Here is a 23,556-nt window from a genome sequence, read left to right on the forward strand (position 1 = left end):
TGATAGTACCGGCTATTGTATGTAACCACTGATGCATACAAAACAAATGACAATTTTCACTTGCATGAGCTGCAAACATAGAAATCATGACACCAAAAGATAACAATTGTAGGTTAATTCCTACAACATGGATTGAATGCATAACTGTTTGCTTCTTCACTTGGCCTTCGTCCTAAGTTACACAATAGTTCTGTTATTAATAAACCGTGTTCAGCAGATCGACATATCAAATCGATGCATTTACAGCTGAATGATTCAAGGCACAAGGCTTTTTATCCCCACGAGAAAAAAAAAAAAAATACTACACCTCTTTATTTTCTAGTTCAGATTTTATATTGAATCCAACAATACCATACAAAAAAGGGAGATGTCCAGAGATTGATGCTTACAAACCAATGGAGGAGTGCCAAATATCTGTGTTAGTAGGCATTTGGTTTGGCGAGTGGTCTAGCCGATCAAGCCACTGAGCCTATCGAATCCCGAGTTCCTCAAAGTTAATGAAACCTCAAGTTGTATCAGTTACATTTAGAGATGATTTAGGTGTCTCCGTCGAGTGCTCTGGCCGATCAGAACAGAGGTCCGATTGGACATGATGGACACATAGCCCAATTAAATCAGACTCTTTACACAAGTATAAGAGTCGAGCGAAGGTCGAGCCTTCGAGAAGGTTGCTATTCTTTAGCTGACGCAATCCCATCCACGTGTGAAGGCCGATCAGACCATAAAGGGGGACTCGGTTAGTCGGTCGGCTCACCATGTCAAAGGCTCCGTCAATCAATAAAGGGAATATCCCTATGCTGTATAATACCTCGGTTCTGAGATTCTGGTTAGGTATGACTTAAAAGGTTAGATGGTATTATTCGTATCACAAAGGTGCACCTTCATTTTCGGAAGCCCAAACTTAAGAACTCAAAAGTTAAGTGTGTTTGGCTTGGAGAAATCTGAGGATGAGTGACCTTCTGGGAAGTTTTTCAGTGTGCATGCTAGTGAGGACGAAGCATGCTGAAAGGACCTCTGGTGTTTTTTGGGGCTAGTCGTCAACCCGATGCGCAATTTTGGTGGTGTTTCTGGTTCGATCCGGGTGGGGCCCGCCCGGGCCGGGCCGTGACGTTACTGATGGTATCAGAGTGAGCTTGCGACCGTGAGTGCGCCTGTGGCAGGAGCACCCAGGGCACCACCTAGCGAGGGAGATTCTGGGATTTGTTAGAACATCGTCGCCTTTTAGCAACCTCAAAGTAGCTTTTTTAGGCCGAGGCCTCTTCCTAAGCAGATCAAACCTCACTTCAGATCTCGATTCACAAATTACCAAGATACCAAACTTTCTGAAACAATTCAATCAGTTGCTTCTTGTTTTGCCCCAACAGCGAAGAACTCAGATATGACCTCAAGTGGCATGCCCTTCGTCTCGGGGACTTTCAAAAACACAAATATGAAAGCCAAGGCGCATACGACTGCATAGATGCCAAAGACACCAGCAAGGCCGATGCTCTCCAGCATGACAGGAAGAGTATACGTGACGATGATGTCTCCAAACCAGAATGTCAGAGCACAAATGGCTATGCACAAACCACGGACACGCGTTGGAAAGATTTCCGCACAGAGAATGTTAGGGACCGGACCAAATCCCATCACAAAGCAGCAGAAGTAGACAACAACACTGACAGTGGAAAGCACAGCGTGAACCACCGTGCCCATGTCCACAAGGTTAGAAAGAACCAAGACAACAAGTGAGGCTATCAAGACAGGAATTGTGGAAAGCAACAGAAACCTGCAAGTTTCGAAATTTTATGGTTAAACAAATGATGTCATTATGGGTATTTTCAGAAGGATTGCGTACCTTCTCCCAGCGATATCCATGAGCCTCATGGCGATGCCAATACTAGGAAGCATCAACAAGGTCGTAAGAGCACTAATGAGGATGGACGCTGAAGTTGAGTCAAGACCGAGATTTGATAAAAGAACTGCAACACCTGCTTGCTCAAGAATCTGTGGTGTGTAGTATAAAACACCATTTATGCCAGAAAACTGCAAGAGCAAAGTATCATATTAGAATAACACAGCACATTTCATATAAGAAGCCCTTCGATATTGTACTCTGCTCCTGATAGAAAGAAATTAGCTAGCGACTTTTCAAAATGGTGAAAAAAAAGGAGCAACATGTTGCGCCAACAATGTAAGTGTTTATATAGAGATAGTTTGTTTACGCCTTTAAAAAAAAATCTACATATACAAACTATCATCATCTTTCTTTGCATCTAGTAGAACTAACCTGCTGAAGTATTTGGATCCAACTCCAACAAGCAATGCACGTCTGACACCTGGTTCAAAAAGATCTGCCCAGTTCGGTCCTTTGACAGCTGCTTCCGAAGGATGGACCATGGCTGGCCCCACAGGGTGCTGACCCATAAGATCCTTTGAGAAAAGAGCAGGTTGGCTAACCAATGAGGCAGCCTGAACAAACTCTCCTTCAGGTATATCAACTTGTGGAAGAGAAACGTGCGAGTCCTTCCTTGACCCAGGAACACCTTCTTGGTGTAAATATATTCTTTTGAATCCTCCTTCCTTTTTCCCATCTGCACCTTCTCTCTCAGACCATTTCCATGCCAATTGCCATCCCCCGCCAATACCCATACTACTAACTGACTCCCCGCCATGTTGCAGAAGACTGCTATTTCTCCTCGTGCTCAAAACACTAATCTGCCTTGGGGCAATGTCCTTTCCTTCCATGCTTGTTGCTTGGCGCGAAAGTAACGGACTATTTAAATTATCATCAGAATCACCTCCAGCATCTGATGCATATTCTTCACCCTCATGTTGAAGACTTTCCTCATCCCACTGCTCAGTTTTATTATGATTCTCTGCCACGCTAAACATGCTACCAAAATTTGGGAATAGTGCACTACGCATACTTCCCGACTCAGGTAACTTCTCGTGAACACTGCCAAATAGAGTAACTAGAGGATCCATCAGTGGTACACTAGATTGATTTACCATACTACCACGGCGAGAAACAAGAGCAAGGGAACTCTGTCCCTTTGTAGGCCGAGCAACCCATGAGAGACCTTCTTCAGGCCCATACAAGGTGATACGTTCCTTATCAGCAGTTGCTCCCTGATCATCATCAGCACCATCATTAGCAGGACCAATGATGTACTCCTCAATGGAAATTTCGCCACCAACTCCCAACCCCTCGACAAGCAGAGCCATTTCTCCTGTATGTTTCAAGTAAAATCAAGAGAAATTTTGTCATAAACACTTAAACGAGTTCTTGATCTTTATCTTGAAGACCATGATCACAAAATGTTAGGCATAAAATGTTAAATGATCAGCTATGACTTGGTTACCAGCTTAGCGATACAAGAAAAAGGCAACAAAAACCTGTGGTTTTATCCAAACATATTCCAGATTCGAGAGTACCTAGTAGTATAAACGTGTTAGTTTTTATATATACATACAGCTATATCATGTGATATCCTTGACATTCTCATCCAAAGCTACAAAACCTAACAAATGAGAAATACAAACACTATGAATGTAAAATGACTTAACACAACATTGGTACCTTGAGTTTATGATACTTTGGTAATTTTAATTTTTAATTACGAATATTTCCAAATACCACAATTAGCATTTCTGCAAGATAAGTTACAAGACATTCAAAAGTACACTTTGTGTACCCTCTTTGTCTACAAACAACCACAAAATGCATGTCATGAACATAAGTTTCTTACCATAAAATTTCATAACTAAGCATAGTGTAAACGCTCAACAACAAAATATTAAAACTAAGTAGCTAATGTTTCATGTATCCAAGATCTAACTAAAAGGTTGAGAAATAAATATATAAGTTAGTTAACAAGTGCGATTATAAATCCTTTTAGGTGGTAGAGACATGCCCTATGCAAAACTATAAATGTGAGTCAATTGAGAAGCTCTGTTGCAAAATTAAAGAAACACCATGAGAAAAAATAGATAGGAATATATACAAGATATATAGTTTAAATTGCGATGCTGCTGCTGATATTATGTTTATTGCTGAAAGTGTTAAAAAAAAGTGTAATTAAATTAAATTCAAAGTTTGAACTGTAGAAAAAAAAATTAAAACTGAACGTTATGAGATAAGTAGAACAAAAGTTTAATACACAAAAAGCAGTTTCAATAAGAAAAGATTTGATGGAATAATTCAGAGGAATTAATATAAAATATCTACAGGATGATTAGATATATTAAATCTGTTATTCAGCAAGAAGATGGGAAGTACCACAATCGTATAAAGCTAGACGGATTAATTTAGTCAAGTAAGTGCGAGTAATTTAATATTCTATATCATGCTCATTACGTGTAACAACTACTCGAAAACAAACTAAGATGGTTCCAGGCGACTGGATGGATGCCAGAGGCGACTAGTTGGTAATAACTCTCAAAAAAGGGATTTCGGAGGGTATGGGTCCAAGCGACCGGGTATATGAGCGTCCGAGCAACTTTCAGGTGGTCGTGGAGCAACATTATCAGCAACCCGAACACGGTGGTCAAGATGAAGTTTGACCCCTACCCAGGCGATTGGGTAGTACACGGGCAACCGGGAAGCTTCGGTACGTTATCTTACGGATAGAAGTTGCAGCCACATTAACACTTGTAAAAGCGACTAGAGGACTACAGGCGGTCGGAGGAGTACTATCTAAGGAGCTTCATGGTAGAGCTTTCAAAGCATCCCTTGTTCAATCATCTAGTTTTGTTTAGTGCTCTGAGTGCTCGTTTCGCTTTCTATGCTGCGACACACATTTCATTTATGATCGACGACGCCTAGAGTAACATTTTATATTGTTTTAGTGTTGTCTTAATCTTTTTTATTGTACTTAATTTTTAAATTCTTTTTCTATAAGACTTCTCCACCTAGGAGAAATTAAAAATTAGAATCAATTTTTTAAATTGTTGCGTGTCTATAGTTAATCAATTTGCATGCTTATATATTAGATTTCAATATAGCTTTTGTCTTAGTTAATTGAATTAGTCTAAGTTAATTTATTATTTTTGTTGTGCTAACTCTAATTAATTCAGTTAATATTTGTTCATTTTTATTGCAAAAATTCTCAGCGTTATTCACCCCCCTCTAGTGTCGACCTTGATCCTACAATTTGGTATCAAAGCGGGTGGAACTGATAGAAACTAGGAAAGCTTGGATAGTTGCATGTCTGGACTGTGTTTCCCTACTTAGTTCTTCTAGTCAAGTGGAGCTAATAGAAATTATCTCACCTCACTCTAAACCAGTTAGACTGAGGCTTTGTATTAAAATTAATATAACTCCTGATTCTTAAAAAAGGCTGTCTAGGAAGTAGTCGTGGCTCCGATACTCAAGAAGACCTTGTGTCTCGCCATGACTGGAAGCCAATTTTTGAAACTCTTGCTAAATTCACCCAAAGCAAAACCTGAATCTAACCTAGGTCAAAATTTACGCTCAGAATCAAGGACAAACAATTAAATTGATTAATAATCCGAGCCTAGTTCGTACTCATATTCAAACTCTAATTACAACCATACCCCATACCAAACCCAAACCAAACTCATATCCTGTCTTAAGCCTTAATACAACTTGAACAAATACTTATTTGCAGATATGTCTTTGCAGGAAGGATTCAACATAACCCACCCGCTGCTTTTCAATGGCGACAATTTCGCCTATTAGAAAAATAGAATGGAATACTATTTGATGAATGTTATAGAAAATTATCTTATCATCAAGGTCTTTTTGAAAACTGGACAAGCAACGATAAGAAAAAGGCTCAAGCCAATGCTAGAGCCACAACTATATTGTAATGTGGACTAACACAGGAACAACTAACCAAAGTCGGCTAATTTAGCAGCGCTAAATAGCTTTGAGAGAAATTAATTGAATTACATGAAGGTTACTCAAGAACAACTTAAAAGGACTTATTGCTAAGTCAACTCCAAAACATCGAGATAAAAGAAAGTAAAACGGTAAGTTAGCTACATAGCCGCTTTAAGGAGATACTAACCGACATTCATGGAATTGGCGAACAGGTAGGCAACCACGATTTAATTAGGCATGTAAGGACCACTTTGTGGGCATCTATGGTTGATACCTACAAAGTGTCTAAGGACGTGTCTACTATTAAACTAGATGAATTCTTTTGTAATTTTGAACTGCATGAATAGACTAATTTTGATCAGAAAGAAAAAAGGTATAACTTTAATGGTAGGAAAATCCAAACCAAGATCCAAATCCAAATCCAAAGAAGAGACCGAATTAGAATTTGAACCCGAATCAACATTTGATGAAGATGACCTCTTTTCAGAAGTCGTAAACTTGGTTAAAAGGATGATTTGACCGAAGAAATTCACTCAAAAATTTATGAAAAAGGAGATCTCGAACAAGGACCTGGCAAACGTTCGATGTTTCGAATGCAAGAAGAAAGTACACTTTAGAACCAACTGCCCCTTATTAGAAGAGGAGAAAGAACCTGAAAAGAAGAATAAGAAGGCACTAAAAGCGACTTGGGACAAGTCATCATCTGAATCTGACTCAGATTAGTAGAAAATAATTGCTATTGGATACCCAAACAACATATTCATGTGATAAATGCTAACAGTTCTTATACCAACCAAATTGCCAAGTTGAAATTTGGTAGAGCCCTAACTTAGGGGGAGCTAATTTTTGAATGGTTAGACTAGGATCTGGCTCTAACCATATTTTTATATTTTCAAACTCTAATTTCAAAATTAAATATTCTTTCCTTAAAAAGTGGTTTCAAAATTATTTATTCTTATCCTATTCATATCATGCATAAATAGACTTAGTCTACTGTAAACAGCATGGTCCTACAAATTAGGTAGCCAGCATCTCACAAAATAGAAGGACAACTTGCTTGTATTTGTGAAACATAGAATAGAATGAGATGCATAGGGTAACCACCTCCAAATTCCAGATGTGCATCAACATGAGTTAGGGCTAAAATTTTTAAATTGATCAAGTTAGAAAATTTCTACATGTTAACAACTTAGTTTTCATAAGATTGAACTGAAAACTCTTCTCTAACTTGACCAATCGATTGTCAACTTCTATCTTATAGATAGTCAAGTTTGAAATCAAATTAGACATTTTAAAATGGATTTTGAAAAACTTATTTTTGATAAAAACCTAGTAATTCTTCGTACACTATTGCTGTTTCATTAACTTAATTTCACAATTTTGACTTTTGACCATAAGTCAACGACGACTAATGAACCGCAAGAAATTAAATTATATTTAATGCGGTAGATGAAAAGTTGGTATATGGTCGCCCATATAACTACACGGTCGTCCGTATAACTACACAGTCGCTCATATAACTACACGATTGCCTATATAACTATATGGTTGCCTGTATAACCTCGAAACATTCACCTTGATTTGACATCTAGAGTCGACCGGGTACCTACCTGCGACTGCGAGTAGCGATCGAGACCACACCGAAATCATCTTCTTTTCTCCTCCAAACTCTTTTTCAGGCCTTTTCGACTTCGTTTTCAACTCCCATCTCAAGATCAAGTCTTTCCTTGATTTCATCATGCCTTGGTAACCAATTATAACTCAACTCCATAATTTTTGTTATTTTTTTACATTATATGTTTTTCTTTATATTAAATACTGTCTCTATAAAATATTAGCCAAAAATGTAGAACCAAGACCAGTTCCTCACAGAACCCTTCCGACGATCCTAGATTCCCCTAGGAGGACCTTAGACATAGATTTGCCTGACACACCTACTCTACCATACATACCCGATATTTGAGTAGGATATTCTTTACCACCCACTATCCAAACATTATAGAGATCATGGATATTCGAATCTCGGCAAAGCCGAGGTAAATGCCTCCCTTATGTGCTAGTCATTATTCCAAAGGCTAGTAACCGCCCGTGATTTATCTCCTTCATGTTGGCTCTGGGACGGGTTGGCGAGGGCGCTGGGGGCGAGCGTATTCACCTTTTTACAACCATTATAGAGATCATAGACTACTATAGTCTATCCTCACTTGTTTATTGTAAATGTCGACCTCTGTACCGAGTTTTATAACAACTTGGTTAAGGTCGACGATGTTGCATTCACGACTAGAGTCGAAGGTAGAGACATTCTTTTCAAACCTGACTTGATCCCAGAGCAGCTTGAGTTGTGCCCCTCTTCCTCCACCGTTTATTATTTTCTATGCCCTACTCCATTTCTTAAGCCTCACTCTGACATCACCCTGGACCACATCTATACTTAGTTTTTCAATGGTGAGTGGACACCGACCGTCATCAACTTTAGCTCTACACAGCTCAGAGTGGCAGACTATGTCCTTTACAAGGTTGTGTATATATGTATCTTGCCCATCAACACCCATGATCTTGTGACCGTCAAGCCATTCCATTCATTTCTCCTGTATGCCCTTAGACAGAGACTTGACATCAGCTTCAACCTACTTATCTTTAGATCCATCACTTATCATTCGAGCATATCTACTAGTCGACGAGTTCATATGCCTTATTGTCACATCTTGACTCGCATTCTCTCATCTCTAAGTATTGACACTACTCAAGGTTCCCTTTCTCCCTTGTCCGAGTTTAACGTGGTTGGACTTAGGCACTTTACCCTAGCTAAGATGGTCCTCGGAGAGAACACTTGGGTATGGAAGGATGGAAGGCATGCAACTCCCAGATCTCCAGATATTGATGATATAATGGATGTACTCGAGGATGCTCCAGATAGGTCACCAGATTCTTCGGCTCCTCCACCACCACTAAAAGTAGAGGATAGATTGATGAGTCTTGAGGGCGTTGTCACTTATATGAGGGTCGATCTATTAAAGATGATGATCATGATGTCTACACACTACTAGCATCCTCCTCCTCCCTCCCCTTCTGATTAGACACATCTCAGTTTATGGACTTTTTTCAGACTTATTTTGCTATGCTTGCTTATTGCAACTCATGGAGCATTTTAGATTATGACTTATTATGCTGTTTGACTTTCACTATTTTCATATTTTGGTTCTATTATGCTATGGCTTGATAGTTTTAACTTGTGTTGATTTAATTTACCTACTTATCTTTAGATCCATCACTAATCATTCGAGCGTATCTACTAGTCGACGAGTTCATATGCCTTATTGTCACATATTGACTCGCATTCTCTCATCTCTAAGTATTGACACTACTCAGGGTTCCCTTTCTCCCTTGTCTGAGTTTGAGTTTGACGTGGTAGGACTTAGGCACTTTACCCTAGCTAAGATGGTCCTCAAAGAAAACACTTTGGTATGGAAGGATGGAAGGCATGCAACTCCCAGATCTCCAGATATTGATGATATTATGGGCGTACTCGAGGATGCTCCAGATAGGTCACCAGATCCTTCGGCTCCACCACCCACTAACAGTAGAGGATAGATTGATGTGTCTTGAGGGCGTTGTCACTTATATGAGGGTCGATCTATTAGAGATGATGGCCATGATGTATACACACTACTAGCATCCTCCTCCTCCCTTCCCTTCTGATTAGACACATCTCAATTTATGGACTTCTTTCAGACTTATTTTGCTATGCTTGCTTATTGCCACTCACGTAGCATTTTGGATTATGACTTATTATGCTGTTTGACTTTCACTATTTTCATATTCTGGTTCTATTATGCTATGGCTTGATAGTTTTGACTTGTGTTGATTTAATTTACTTACAACTTTGCCATTTAAACTTGATCTAACTTATTGCTTGACTTGACTTTATCTTAGTTACTTATTTTTGCTTGCGCTTAAGTTGTTATTTTGACTTAGGTTGGATTCTTAGCTACTTATATTTCATGCTTTGTCTATGCTTTAACCCATTTTGATATAGAAGAGAACTTTGAAAAATTAGTTATTACTTTTAAAATGACTACTTTCCATTTTTTAATTCCTTATCTGATTAAGGAGGAGCAATAATTAAGGGGGGATTATTTCTTTTTATTCATGGATGACTGCACTTAACTCCATCTTCTTTCATACCGTGAATATACAATTCAAAATTTTATTTTATTTTAAATATTTACTAACTTTAACTTAGTTTTCATATTATCAAAAAGGGAGAGATTGTTGATGTTGGGTGCACAACATGTAACCCAAGATTTTGATACATGACTAAGGTTAAAATTAGATTAAATGTGATCTAACAGGTTGTGTTAAGTTTACAGGTGCAGAATACTTGATAGGTGTTAAAGTCCTGGTTGTGAACTTGAGAGTAATCAATTCCAAGTGGTTAAGACTTGGTAAATAAATTCCTAGCTAAAGGCTAGGTAAATCAAGTCCAAATGATTGTCTTAGTAAACAAATTCCTAGCTGGGTGATAGGTGACTTAAGTCCAAGTGTATGGAAACAGTTGGAGGTTGATTGCTTGGCACAAGTCCAAGTGTATAGAATCAGCTGGATGTTGATTGCTTGGAAAAACCAAACTTAACGGGTTAATCTAGTCAAGTAAGTGCAAGGAACTTAATATTCTATATCATATTACAACAACAACAACAACAACCAAGCCTTTTCCCACTAAGTGGGGTCGGCTGTATGAATCCTTTTACGCCATTGAGCTCTATCTCCTATTATATCATCATCTATATTTAAATAAATTTTATCTTGTTTTATTGTTGCTAACCAAGTCTTTTTTGGTCTTCCTCTTCCTCGTTTTATATGCATGTTTATCATAGTTTCACATCGCCTAACTGGAGCATTTATTGGTCGTCTAAGTACATGTCCGTACCATCTTAAACGTGTCTCTCTGAGTTTTTCCTCAATAGATGCAACTCCTACTTTCTCTCTAATGCTCTCATTTCTTATTTTGTTCATCCTCGTATGTCCACACATCCACCTTAACATCCTCATCTCTGCAACTCTCATCTTCTGCTCATGTGCTCGAGTCATAGCCCAACATTCAGCTCCATATAACATAGCAGGTCTAACTGCTGTTTTATAGAACTTACCTTTAAGTTTAAGAGGTACTTTACGCTCTCCTCCATTTCACCCATCCTGCTTGTATTCTATGTAAGACATCTCTCTTAATCCCTCCATCGTTTTGCAAAAATGATCCTAAATATTTAAATCTCTCGGTTCCGAGCAACTCATCCTCTCCTATCTTAACAATTGTCTCATTACTTCTAATATTGCTAAACTTAAATTCCATATATTATGTCTTTAATCTACTAAGCTTAAAATTTTTCCCTTTTAATGTTTCCCGCTAAGATTCTAGTTTAGCATTTACTCCTTCATGTGTTTCATCTACCAAAATAATATCATCTGTAAATAACATGCACCACGGTACTGTCTTGAATGTGCGCAGTGAGTTCGTTCATTATTAGTGTAAAAAGATAGGAACCCTATCTTTATTGGAAATATTTCAGTTACTCCGCCTGAAGTCTTTATTCTGGTCGTTACATCCTCGTACATATCCTTAATTAGGTCAATATATGTTACGCTAATATCTCTCTTTTCTAAAATTCTCCATATAATTTCTGGGACTCTATCATACGCCTTTTCTAAGTCAATGAATACCATGTGTAGATCTTGTCTTTGCTCTCGATATTTTCAATTAATTGTCTAAGAAGATGTATAGCTTCTATTGTCGACCTTCCGCATGAACCCAAATTGATTTTCCGTCACTATGGTCTCCTTCCTTAACTTTTTTCTATTACTTTTCCCAAAGTTTCATAGTATGACTCATTAGTTTAACTCCTATAGTTTGCATAATTTTGTACGTCTCCTTATTCTTATATAAGGGAACTAGAGTACTTATCCTCCATTGATCGGCATTTTTTTCGTTTCAATATCATGTTAAATAATTTTGTAAGTCATTCAATACTTGTTTCCTAAAGACTTCCATACCTCTATCGGAATATCATCCGGTCCAACGGCTTTTCCATTCCATTTAAAACTTGTTTTACTTCAGTTGAATTCTACGATAAAAATTAAAATTTCATGCTCATTTGACTAATTAAATTACCTAAGTTGGTCTCCTAAACCTTCATTAAAAAGTTGATGAAAATACCTCTTCCACCGCTCTTTTATTTCTTCATCGCTACTAATACCCTATTACATTCATCTTTAATACATTTTATTTGGCTAAGATCTCTTGTTTTCCTTTCTCTCACTTTAGCTATTCTATAAATATCTCTTTCCCCTTCTTTTGTATCCAATTTTTGATATAACCGTTCAAAATTTTCATTTTTTGCTTCACTCACTACTTTCTTAACTTCTTTCTTGGCTATTGTATATTTTTTTAAGTTTTCCTCGTTTTTACAAATATATAATTCCTTATAAGCTATTCATTTTTCCTTCACTTTCTCTTGTACTTTCTCATTCCACCACCAAGATTCTTTACTTAGTGGTGCACGGCCCTTTGACTCACCGAGGACACTCTTAGCTACTATTTTCAATTTTATCATATATTTGAGTTGTCATGTATTTCACCTAATGCTTGTTCACCTTCTCTTTAATATATGTTGTCTCCCATCCTTTAACTTCCACTATTTAATTTTAGAAGTCGTGCACATGTCTTCTATCGATACTATGCTTGAGGCGCATATTGAACCCTACTAACCTTTGTTGGGTGGTTAAGTTTTCTCTAAGGATGATCTTAAAATCTTTATAAATCTTTCTGTTCTTCTTCCTAACCATAAGAAAGTCAATTTATGACTTATTATTCCCACTTTTGAATGTAACCAAGCATTTTTTTTTATTTTCTTGAAAACGTATTTACTAGTATAAGGTCATATGCTATTGCAAAATCCAAATATAGTTTTCGTACTTTTCTTATTCCAAATCTATAACCCCACATATCCTATCATACTACTAATTTTTCACTCTGATATGCCTATTTAGATCACCTCCTATTAAAATCCTTTCATTTGGTGGAATATTTTGTAATATTTCATCTAAGTCCTCCCAAAACCTTAATTTGGTAGCTTCATCTAATCCTACTTGTGGTGCATAATACGCTAATTATGTTCATAGTTTCTTTCGCCACTATTATCTTAAGAGTTATAATTCTATCCCCTTTTCTAACTACTCCTACAACTTCATCCTTTAACAAACTATCTACAATAATACCCACTCCATTTCTTGTTTTACTTTTCCCAGTGTACCATAACTTAAAACCCAAGTTCTCTATCATCTTTGCCTTCTCACCTGTCCATTTTGTCTCTTGTACACATAAAATATTAATTTTTCTCCTAATCATCATATCTACTACCTCCATTGATTTACCAGTGAGAGTTCCTATATTCCATGTTCCAAATCTTAGATTATTAATTTTCCTATCATATTTGTTCTTATCTAACCTATGGTGTGAGAACTCTTGCCTATTTAACACTACACCCAAGTTCTCATGGAGATGTAGCGGTCCTTGCTGAGACGTTACAGTCGGAATAGTTTAATGGATTCATTCATGAAATTTTGCCATAGTTTGACGCTGGCTGGCAACCTAACGCAACCCTCCTCCTATATCATATTACGTATAACAATTGCAAGAAAGCATGCTCGACGGTTCCACGTAACTAGATGGAGTCCGAAAATGACTGGCTAGTGATGACTCTCGATAAAGGGATTTCGAAGGATCCAAGCAACCGTATGGGTCCAGGCAATAGGGTATACCGACGACTGAGCAGCTTTTAGGCGACAGTATAGCAACATTATTAGCAACTCGAATACAGTGTTCAAGATGAAGTTTAACCCCTGCCCAGGCAACTGGGTGGTACACAGGTGACTGAGAAGCTTCGTTAATGTTATCTTACAAATAAAAGTTACAGCCACGTCCTGTACAGGCGGCTGAGAGGTCTACAGGCGATCAGGAGAGTACCATATAAGGAGCTTCACAGTAGAGTTTTCAAATAATCACTTGCTCAATCATCGAGTTATGTCTAGTGCTCTTTATTTTGCTGTGTTAACTCTAATTATCAAAAAGGGAGAGATTGTTGATGTTGGGTGCACAACATATAACCCAAGGTTTTGATACATGATTAAGGTTAAAATTAGATTAAATGTGATCTAACCGGTTGTGTTAAGTTTACAGGTGTAGGATACTTGATAGGTGTTAAAGTCCTGGTTGTGAACTCGAGAGTAATCAATTCCAAGTGGTTAAGACTTGGTAAATAAATTCCTAGCTAAAGGCTAAGTAAATCAAGTCCAAGTGATTAAGTCTTAGTAAACAAAATTCCTAGCCGGGTGATAGGTGACTTAAGTCCAAGTGTATGGAATCAGCTGGAGGCTAATTGCTTGGCACAAGTCCAAGTGTATGGAATCAGCTGAAGGTTGATTGCTTGGAAAAACTGAATTAAACGGGTTAATCTAGTCAAGTGCAAGGAACTTAATATTCTATATCATACTCATTACGTATAACAATTGCAGGAAAGCATGCTCGACGGTTCCAAGCAACCGGATGGAGTCCGAAAATGACTGGCTAGTGATAACTCTCGATGAAGGGATTTCGGAGGATCCAAGCAACCGTATGGGTCTAGGTGATAGGATATACCGACGACTAAGCAGCTTTTAGGCGACAATATAGCAACGTTATTAGCAACTCGAATACAGCGGTCAAGATGAAGTTTAACCCCTGCCTAGGCGACTGGGTGGTACACGGGTGACTGAGAAGCTTCATTAACGTTATCTTACGAATAAAAGTTACAACCACGTCTTGTACAGGTGGCTTAGAGGTCTACAGGCGATCATGAGAGTACTATATAAGGAGCTTCACGGCAGAGTTTTCAAATAATTACTTGCTCAATCATCTAGTTCTGTCTTTATTTTTGTTGTGCTAACTCTGATTAATTCAGTTATTATACGCTCATTATTTTTATTATAAAAAAATTCTTAACACTATCCTCCCCTCTAACGTTGTAACATGCACAAAAGTTGAAAGAAGCAAAGATCAAAATGCTAAAATGAACTTATGGAGTTATTAGAAAGGATAAAATAAAAAATCTAATATTTACGAATAGCAAGGTGTAAATGACAAAAGAGATCAAGATGATAAGAACATATTTATACATGGCCAATAGATTCTGTAGTTAGAAGAGTTTAATCTATTAAATGAAAGGTGTAAGGGGTAGAATGAGAACAAAAAATATTAACCAATGTAATAAAAATGAATTTAATTCATTCGAATAGTATTGGTGATATAATCTTGAGTGATGTTACCCTTGACAAATTTCACTGACTAAAGAGATAGCCAATCTAATGGTTACAATCTTCAGTTCCTTATTTACTTTTTCTTCTTCTTCTATAATTTTAGATTAAAAAGCAAAACAGAGGTGATGAAACCATCTTATGTAGGAGTTTTCAAATAGAATATACAACAACAATCAAACCTTATCCCACTAGGTGGGGTTGGCTATATGGATCATTTTATGTCTTGGAACTCTATCTTCTACTAAATCATCATCTATACTTAAATAAATTTGATCTTATTTTATTATTGCTAACCAAGTCTTTTTTAGTGTTCCTCTTCCTTCTTTGATATGTGTGTTTGTCATAGATTCACATCATCTAACTAGAGCATTTATTGGTTGTCTAAGTGCATGTCTGTAACATCTTAAACGTGTCTCTCGGAGTTTTCCCTCAATAGATGCAACTCCGACTTTCTCTTTAATGCTCTTATTTCTTATCCTGTCTATCATCGTCCACACATCCACCTTAACATCCTCATTTTTACAACTCTCATCTTCTGCTTATGTACTTGAGTCATAGCCCAACATTCAACTTCATATAACATAGCAGGTCTAACTACGATTTTGTAGAACTTTCCTTTAAGTTTTAGAGGTATTTTATGATCACGTAAAACACCTGACGCTCTCCTCCATTTTAACCATCTTGCTTGTATTCAATGTAAAATATCTCTCTTAATCCATCTATCGTTTTACAAAAATGATCCTAAATATTTAAAGCTCTCGATTATGGACAACTCATCATCTCTTATCTTAATAATTCTCATTACGTCTAATATTGCTAAACTTAAATTCCATATATTCTGTCTTTATTCTACTAAGCCTAAAACATTTTCCTTTTAGTGTTTCCCACCAAGATTCTAGTTTAGCATTTACTCCTTCACGTATTTTATTTATCAAAACAATATCATCTACAAACAACATGCACCACAGTATTGTGTCTTGAATGTGTGTAGTGAGTTCGCTCATAATTAGTGTAAAAAGATAAGGACTTAGAGTTGATCCTTAATGTAACCCTATCTTTATTGGAAATGCTTCAGTTACTCCGCCTGAAGTCTTTACTTTAGTTATTACATCCTCGTACATACCTTAATTAGTTCAATATATGTTACGCTAACACCTCTCTTCGCTAGAATTCTTCATATAATTTCTCTTGAGACTCTATCATAATCTTTTTCTAAGTCAATGAATATCATGTGTAGATCTTATTTTTACTTCCGATATTTTTCAATTAGTTGTCTAAGAAGATGTATAACTTCTATTCTCGACCTTCCAAGAATGAACCTAAACTAATTTTCGATCACTGTTGTCTCCTTCCTTAATCTTTTTTCTATTACTTTTTCTCAAAGTTTCATGGTATAACTCATTAGTTTAATACCCATATAGTTTGCATAATTTTGTACGCCTCCCTTATTCTTATATAAGGGAACTAGAGTATTTACCCTCCATTGATTAAATATTTTTTAATTTTCAATATCATGTTAAATAATTTTGTAAGTCATTCAATTCCTTGTTTCCCTAGGCACTTCCATACCTCTATCAGAATATGATTTGGTCCAACGACTTTTCCATTGTGCATCCCATTTAAAGCTTGTTCTACTTCTGAAGTTTAAATTTTACGATAAAAATTTAAATTTTTATATTTATATAACCTACTTAAATTACCTAAGTTAAGTTGGTCACCTAAGCCTTTATTAAAAAGTTGAAAATATCTCTTCCACCACTCTTTTATTTCTCCATCATTTACTTGTGCTCTATTACATTCATCTTTAATACATTTTATTTGGATAAGATCTTTCGTCTTCCTTTCTCTTGATTTATCTATTCTATAAATGTCTCTTTCTCCTTTTTTTATTCAATTTTTTATACAATAGTTAAAAAAATTTATTCTTTGCTTCATTCACTACTTTCTTAGCCTCTTTCTTAGTTATTGTATATTTTTTTAAAATTTTCCTCATTCTTACAAATATATAATCCTTATAAGTTGTTCATTTTTTCTTCACTTTCTCTTGTACTTTCTAATTCCACCACTAAGATTCCTTATTTAGTGATGCATGTCCCTTTAACTCACCGAGTACACTTTTAGCTACTATTTTCAACTTTGATACTATCTTATACCATGTTGTATTAGAGTTACCATATATTTCACCTAATACTTATACTCTTACCTTCTCCTTAAATATATTTTATTTTCCATCCTTTAATTTTCATCACTTAATTTTAGAAGTCGTATACATTTTTTTTCTATTGGTATTATGCATGAGGCGTATATCCAACACTACTAACCTATGTTGGATAGTTAAGCCTTTTTCAGGGATGACCTTATAATCTTTACAAATCTTTCTATTCTTTTTCTTAACCATAAGAAGTCAATTTGAGATTTATTATTCCCACTTTTAAACATGACTAAGTATTCTTCTCTTTTTTAAAAAAATATATTAGCTAATATAAAGTCATATACTATCGTAAAATCTAATATAGTTTTCCCTTCTTCATTTCTCGTTCCAAACCCATAACCCCATGTACCCTCACATATTCCTCATTTTTCACTCCAACATGCCCATTTAAATCACCTCCTATGAAAATCATTTCAGTTGGAAAGTATTTTATAATATTTCATCTAAGTCGTCCCAAAATCTTGATTTGGTAACTTCATCTAATCCTACTTGCGGTGCATATATGCTAATTATGCTCATAGTTTCTTTCACCACTATTATCTCAAGGGTTATAATTCGATCCTCTTTTCTAACTACTTCTACAGCTTCATCGTTTAACGAACTATCTACAACAATACTCGCACCATTTCTTGCTTTACTCTTTCCTGTGTACCATAACTTAAAACTTGAGTTCTCTATCATCTTTACTTTCTCGCCTACTATTTTGTCTCTTGTACACACAAAATATAAATTCTTATCCTAATCATGAGATTCCTATGTTCCATGTTCCAAATCTTAGACTATTAATTTTTCTATCATATTTGTTCTTATACAATTCTTGCCTATTTAACACTACACTCAAGTTCTCATGGAGAAGTAGTGGTTCTTACAAGTACGTTACATCGGATTTGTAACGTGAACTCTTGCATATTTAATACTACACCTGAGTTCGGGAGATGTAGTGGTCCTTGCTGAGACATTACAGTCGGACCCTGCAACGCGTTCCTTCCGGAGAATAACCTTGTATTAGCACAATAGTTTAATGGATTAATTCATTGAACATTTATCATAGTTTTAATGATGACTAGCAACCTAACTCAAACCTCTTCCTTTATCCTGGCTTGGGCATGGGCGTAATTGGTTAGTGCGGAGTTTTCAAATAGAATACACAAGAAAGTCTAAATCATAGTAAAGATACTGAAACTTTTTTTATGTCACATGCAAATAAACATGGCTAGAAATGACACTCACGGGAAAATATTGCAGATGATTTAGCAAGAATGATTAATTATCTAAGCCTTCATGAAACTTTCCATTTAAATAAATAGGACTTGTTTCTCAGGAAGAAGATTTAATCAGTAATACAATTATAACAATTAACAAAGTTACAATCTGAAATATTTAACATTTCAATCATTATGCATGACCTGAACTGATAACTTATGTTATGATGCACAAAACTCAAAGCTTTCAGGAACCTGATTGTAAGAAATCAATGAAGGGAGATGCTCTAAGCCCATGAATGCAAGAAAGGGCCAACAAACCATAAAAGTTCAATCAATAATACGGTTTAGAAAATGGGAACAAACGGTCCCAAAAGATACCTATAAGCAATAGAGTATAGCATAAAACACCAATGGTATAATTTTGTAAATATTCAGAAAAGAAGAAAGTGTGCCCAAAACTTAGATATTAGAATAACAAAAAAACAAATCATCTGATAGTATATAGAAAGATTGACATTTAACAAATCTACTTGCAAATATAGCACTTGCAATTGGTTAGGATGAGAATATTTTTAATCATGCAGTTAGTAAAGTTTTGAAGGGGAGCCTTGGCGCAACGGTAAAGTTGCTACCGTGTAACCTTGAGATCATGGGTTCGAGTCACGAAAACAACCTCTAGCAATGCAGGGTAAGGCTGCATATAATAGATCCAGAGAGGTCCAACCTTTCCCATGGACCCCGCATTGACGGGAGTTTCATGCACCGAACTATTTTTTTTATATAGTTAGTAAAGTTTTCAACCTCATCAAGTATAAATGTACAGGTAAATTCACTTTCTTCTCTCAGATTAGGTCAAACAAGGATTGAACCATTTTAGGTTTAAGAGGCTAATAGTTTCTTTTCAAGAGTCCAAACATGTCCAACTCTGAGACACATTTTAATTGGGTGGTAAACAGGAATAAACTAAAATAAAAGAGACAATTTATTTAGAAAGATTCTTCAAATTGAGACAATATAACCAAGCAAAGTTAATTTAGTAAAGCTGGTTCATGAATTGAGACATTAACTATCATGTGATTAAGATAAATATATATAACTTAGTAAATTTGACATAGTTGTAAAGTAAAAGAGGAAGCAAATCAAGTTTGAACATTGGTAACTAACACAAGTGCAAAGGGAGTAGATGAAGAATCCAAGTATCAAACTCATGGTTATATTTGTCAACACCATGTTAGCAAGTCATGCGAACCCGTTAATACAGATTATACCCTTTTTTTTTGTTTTAGTAATCCAAGTATCCAACTCAATTATAGTTGTTGGTAGACAAGGAGGACATATGCTACAATTTAAATAATTTATGGTTAAATCAATAAAAAATTTCAGTTTTATTTAATTATTAAAGCACCTGCATTCTAGTCTAGATTTAAGATTTTGCCCTTAAAGTAAATGAAACCAAAAATACTGACAAGAATTCTAAGTTCATGCATGTAAGAGTAAATACTGAAAAAAAAAACACGCGAGATAAATATAGGATACTTGATATTATCTAAAGCTTGAAATGTAAAACAAGTCACTCCTCAACAAATTATTTACATATATGAACTCAAAAAAGGATGAGAAAGTGTAGTGGCAAGCTTTATGTACCTGAGACATCTTCCCTGCCTCACAATCTCTGCAAAACTTGTTTTGCCTCTACCATTTTCCCTTTGCATACAAGCCACCTTGGAGACTCCGGCAAAAAGAAAATTGTTAACAGAAAATAGAGGAAGGAAGGAATAAAGAGAACACCCAGCATCACTCTCCAATTTGGGTTAGCCATTAACGACATCACAAAGACCATACAATATGATAAAAACATTCCACCAGAGCCACTGAACTGTGGGAGAGTATTCAATAATCCTCTTATTTCGGGTGGCGCTGTTTCAGAAATATATACGGGGACAAGTGTGACAGAGAGACCAATCCCAAATCCATCAATAAGTCTTGCCAGGAGCAGGAAATAGACACTGGGTGACCACAGCATTAATAAACTGCTAATGAAATAGAGAATTGATGAGATAATTAGCATGGGGCGTCTACCAATCCAGTCAGCCACTGGCCCAGAGAATGTTGTAATAATAGTAGCTCCAATCAATGACATAGCTACTATTAATCCCTCTATTGTAGGCTCAGCCTCCAAGTTAAATTCCCTTTTTATGTACAGAACAGAACCTGAATGAACATAAATAATAATATCTCATTAGAAGCTTTCTTAACAAATAGCTGCTTACTGTAGGATTAAATTAACAAGATTTATGTATCAATATATCCAGCATGGTGTAAGAAATCATGCTCAGCTAGTAATACTTCATGCCCAACTTGTAATACTATTATTAATGTTGGTACCATAATTCTTCAAGGAGAAACACATATTCAGTGTCTCTTACATCAACAAGAGAAAGAAACACTATCAAGCAAGAATATTCAGTTATCCTATGAAACTAAGGAGTTGAGAAACTATTTGAAAGTGCTACCAAGACTGTCATATCCACTATCTATCAGTATGAATCGAGCAAATTTTCATAACTTAAATAACACCTGGTCATGATAACCAGATGACCAAAAAGAAAGGTGACGAGTAGATTTACCTGCAATTGTCGCATTATCCCACCCCTGCAACAAGTTACCAATAGAGGCAGCTATGGCAACAAGGATAGCTCCTCGCATTTTTTCTCCTAATGACAGAACTTACAACACAAAAATTTCAGATCAGATTTCCTTACAAAACCAAAGAAAAGATAATCCTTCAGTAAATACTTTGCAGACAGTAATAGGTATGAACACAACAACTGATCCAAAACAAAAAGAAAGAAAAATTCAACCAAAACGTTAAAATTAAATGGCCGTCATACCTCTTTCTGCTAAGCCAAGAGCTATTGGAGGATGGGCCCAAGATTCAAAGATAGCAAACGAAGTAGCTACAGCAAGCCAGTTTCAAGACTGAACGACGAGCCTAGAGGGAAGTAACACCAGATCGAGAGAAAGACACAACAGTCACTCGGTAGAAAGGGCTGAACGCTAGGCTAGATTAGATGCCTTCCCAGATCACTCCTTAGGTGAGTCTTCACGTGGGGACAAAGTTCCTAACACGGAAAAAAAAAGAGTATACTTCTTCGTTGGCGGAATAGAAAAACCAAAAACAACGTAGCAAAATAACAGCAAGGATTGAGCCTTCGGTGCTCTCCCTTTTGATCTGCCACTTGGAGTTATCTCCGACACACCTTCGTCACTCTCGGAAATTGAAGCTTATCGGAATTGACGATTACGCTCAATGATGCAAAGTGAATAATAAACCGAAAACAGTAAGGCTTGATTGCGTCAGAAACCCCAAAACAACCAGGCAGATCTCAGCTTTCCGCCAGAAAAACGCAATAAAACATCTCAAGATCCGATCTTTGAGCCGAAAAGGCTATCACCGCCACCAACAACCCACCTTCCGATATTACGCACCGAGACCCTCCAAGAACAAAAAAGGAAAAATAAAACGAAGAGCAAATTTGCTCGCAATGAGACAGCAATCTGCCATTAATGAATCAGCCCTCGTTCGCTCCTCATCAATTCATCCACGTCCCGATGCAAGAAATGGAAGGAAGGCGGAGGATGCCACTCTACCAGGTTCTCTTTCGAGGATAGCGTCCGGAATCCGGCCGCTATCGCGACGTACTGGACGCTCGCGACTGGACGCGATCGTGCCAGATTCCGGAGAGATCGGGCCGGATTCCGGCACGATCGTGGCCGAAATCTGGCGCGATCATGTCCAGTCACGATCGCGTCCAGAATCCGGCCGCGATCTCACCGGATTCCGGTCGCGATCCCGCCGGATTCCGGTCGCGATCGCGTCCGGAATCTAGCACGATCGCGGCCGGATTCCGGACGCTATGGCGACTGGACCCGATCGCGCCGGAATCCGGTCGCGATCTCGTCCAGTCGGCACGATTGTGTCCAATCGGCAGCGTCCAGTCGCGAGCGTCCAGTCGGTAGCGTCCAGTCGAGAGCGTCCAGTCGCGAGAGACCAGTCCGGAATCCTGCACGATCGCGTCCAGTCGGCAGCGTCCAGTCGCGATAGTGCCAGCGGCGACGAGGCGCGGTGAGCGTTTCGTTACAGCGAGAGCGAGAAGAAGGAAAAAAAATTAAGAAAGAGAAATTATTTATTAAAAAAAAAATAAGATGACATGGCAGTTGGTCCGTAACAATCAGCAGGATAGAGTCCGTAGTATAATAAATCTGTATATATATATATATATATATATATATATATATATATATATATATATATATATATTGAATTAATTTGGTATTAAATTAATTTGATTGATATTGATAGTAGTAGCAGTAATAATAATAATAATAGACATCGAATAAAATTTAGAACAAAAATACAGGCTTGTAGTTATTACCCCTCCGTTAATAAAGCTAATATCACATTATTTTGTTGTACTAGGATTTGATTTCCTTGACTTACTAGAGCAGAGTTACTATAGCCAATGTCCTTGTTTTTAGCAAACTATTGAGAAAAATCAAGGATCTCTTTGTAATGAGTGTTTGTAAATTGGATTTTGTTTATACAGTATTAGGTCCAAAGATTTTATGGCTCTGATACCAAACTTAAGGAGTGCTCCTTAAGGAGTTGGAGATTTTGAGTGACAGTAAAATTAATAACTTCACAGCAAACAGTAAAGATAAGCAGTAAACCGTAAAAGTAAATAGTAGCAGTAAATAAAAATCAACGATAGCAGAAAATAACAAAGTAAGCAGTAGCAGTAGAACAATAGTAGTACTTTTGGCATAAGCAGTAATTTTTATACTATTTTTCAGGGAGCCTCACCTGTTCAGGATCTCACCATGTAGTCATTGCTCCGGCGTATGCATAAGATTTTGGGTTAAAGATACCCTTCTTACTTAGCCAGCATAGGTCTTATATGGTT

At 36.8% G+C, this 23,556-nt stretch overlaps 1 pseudogene; it reads right to left on the reverse strand.

Moving 5' to 3' along the window:
• Window positions 1-1,294: 1,294 nt before the first annotated feature.
• LOC122037655 lies at window positions 1,295-22,725 on the reverse strand (annotated as a pseudogene).
• Window positions 22,726-23,556: the final 831 nt, after the last annotated feature.

This window comes from Zingiber officinale, unplaced genomic scaffold, assembly GCF_018446385.1.
Source record: "Zingiber officinale cultivar Zhangliang unplaced genomic scaffold, Zo_v1.1 ctg71, whole genome shotgun sequence".
Classification (NCBI taxonomy): Eukaryota; Viridiplantae; Streptophyta; class Magnoliopsida; order Zingiberales; family Zingiberaceae; genus Zingiber; species Zingiber officinale.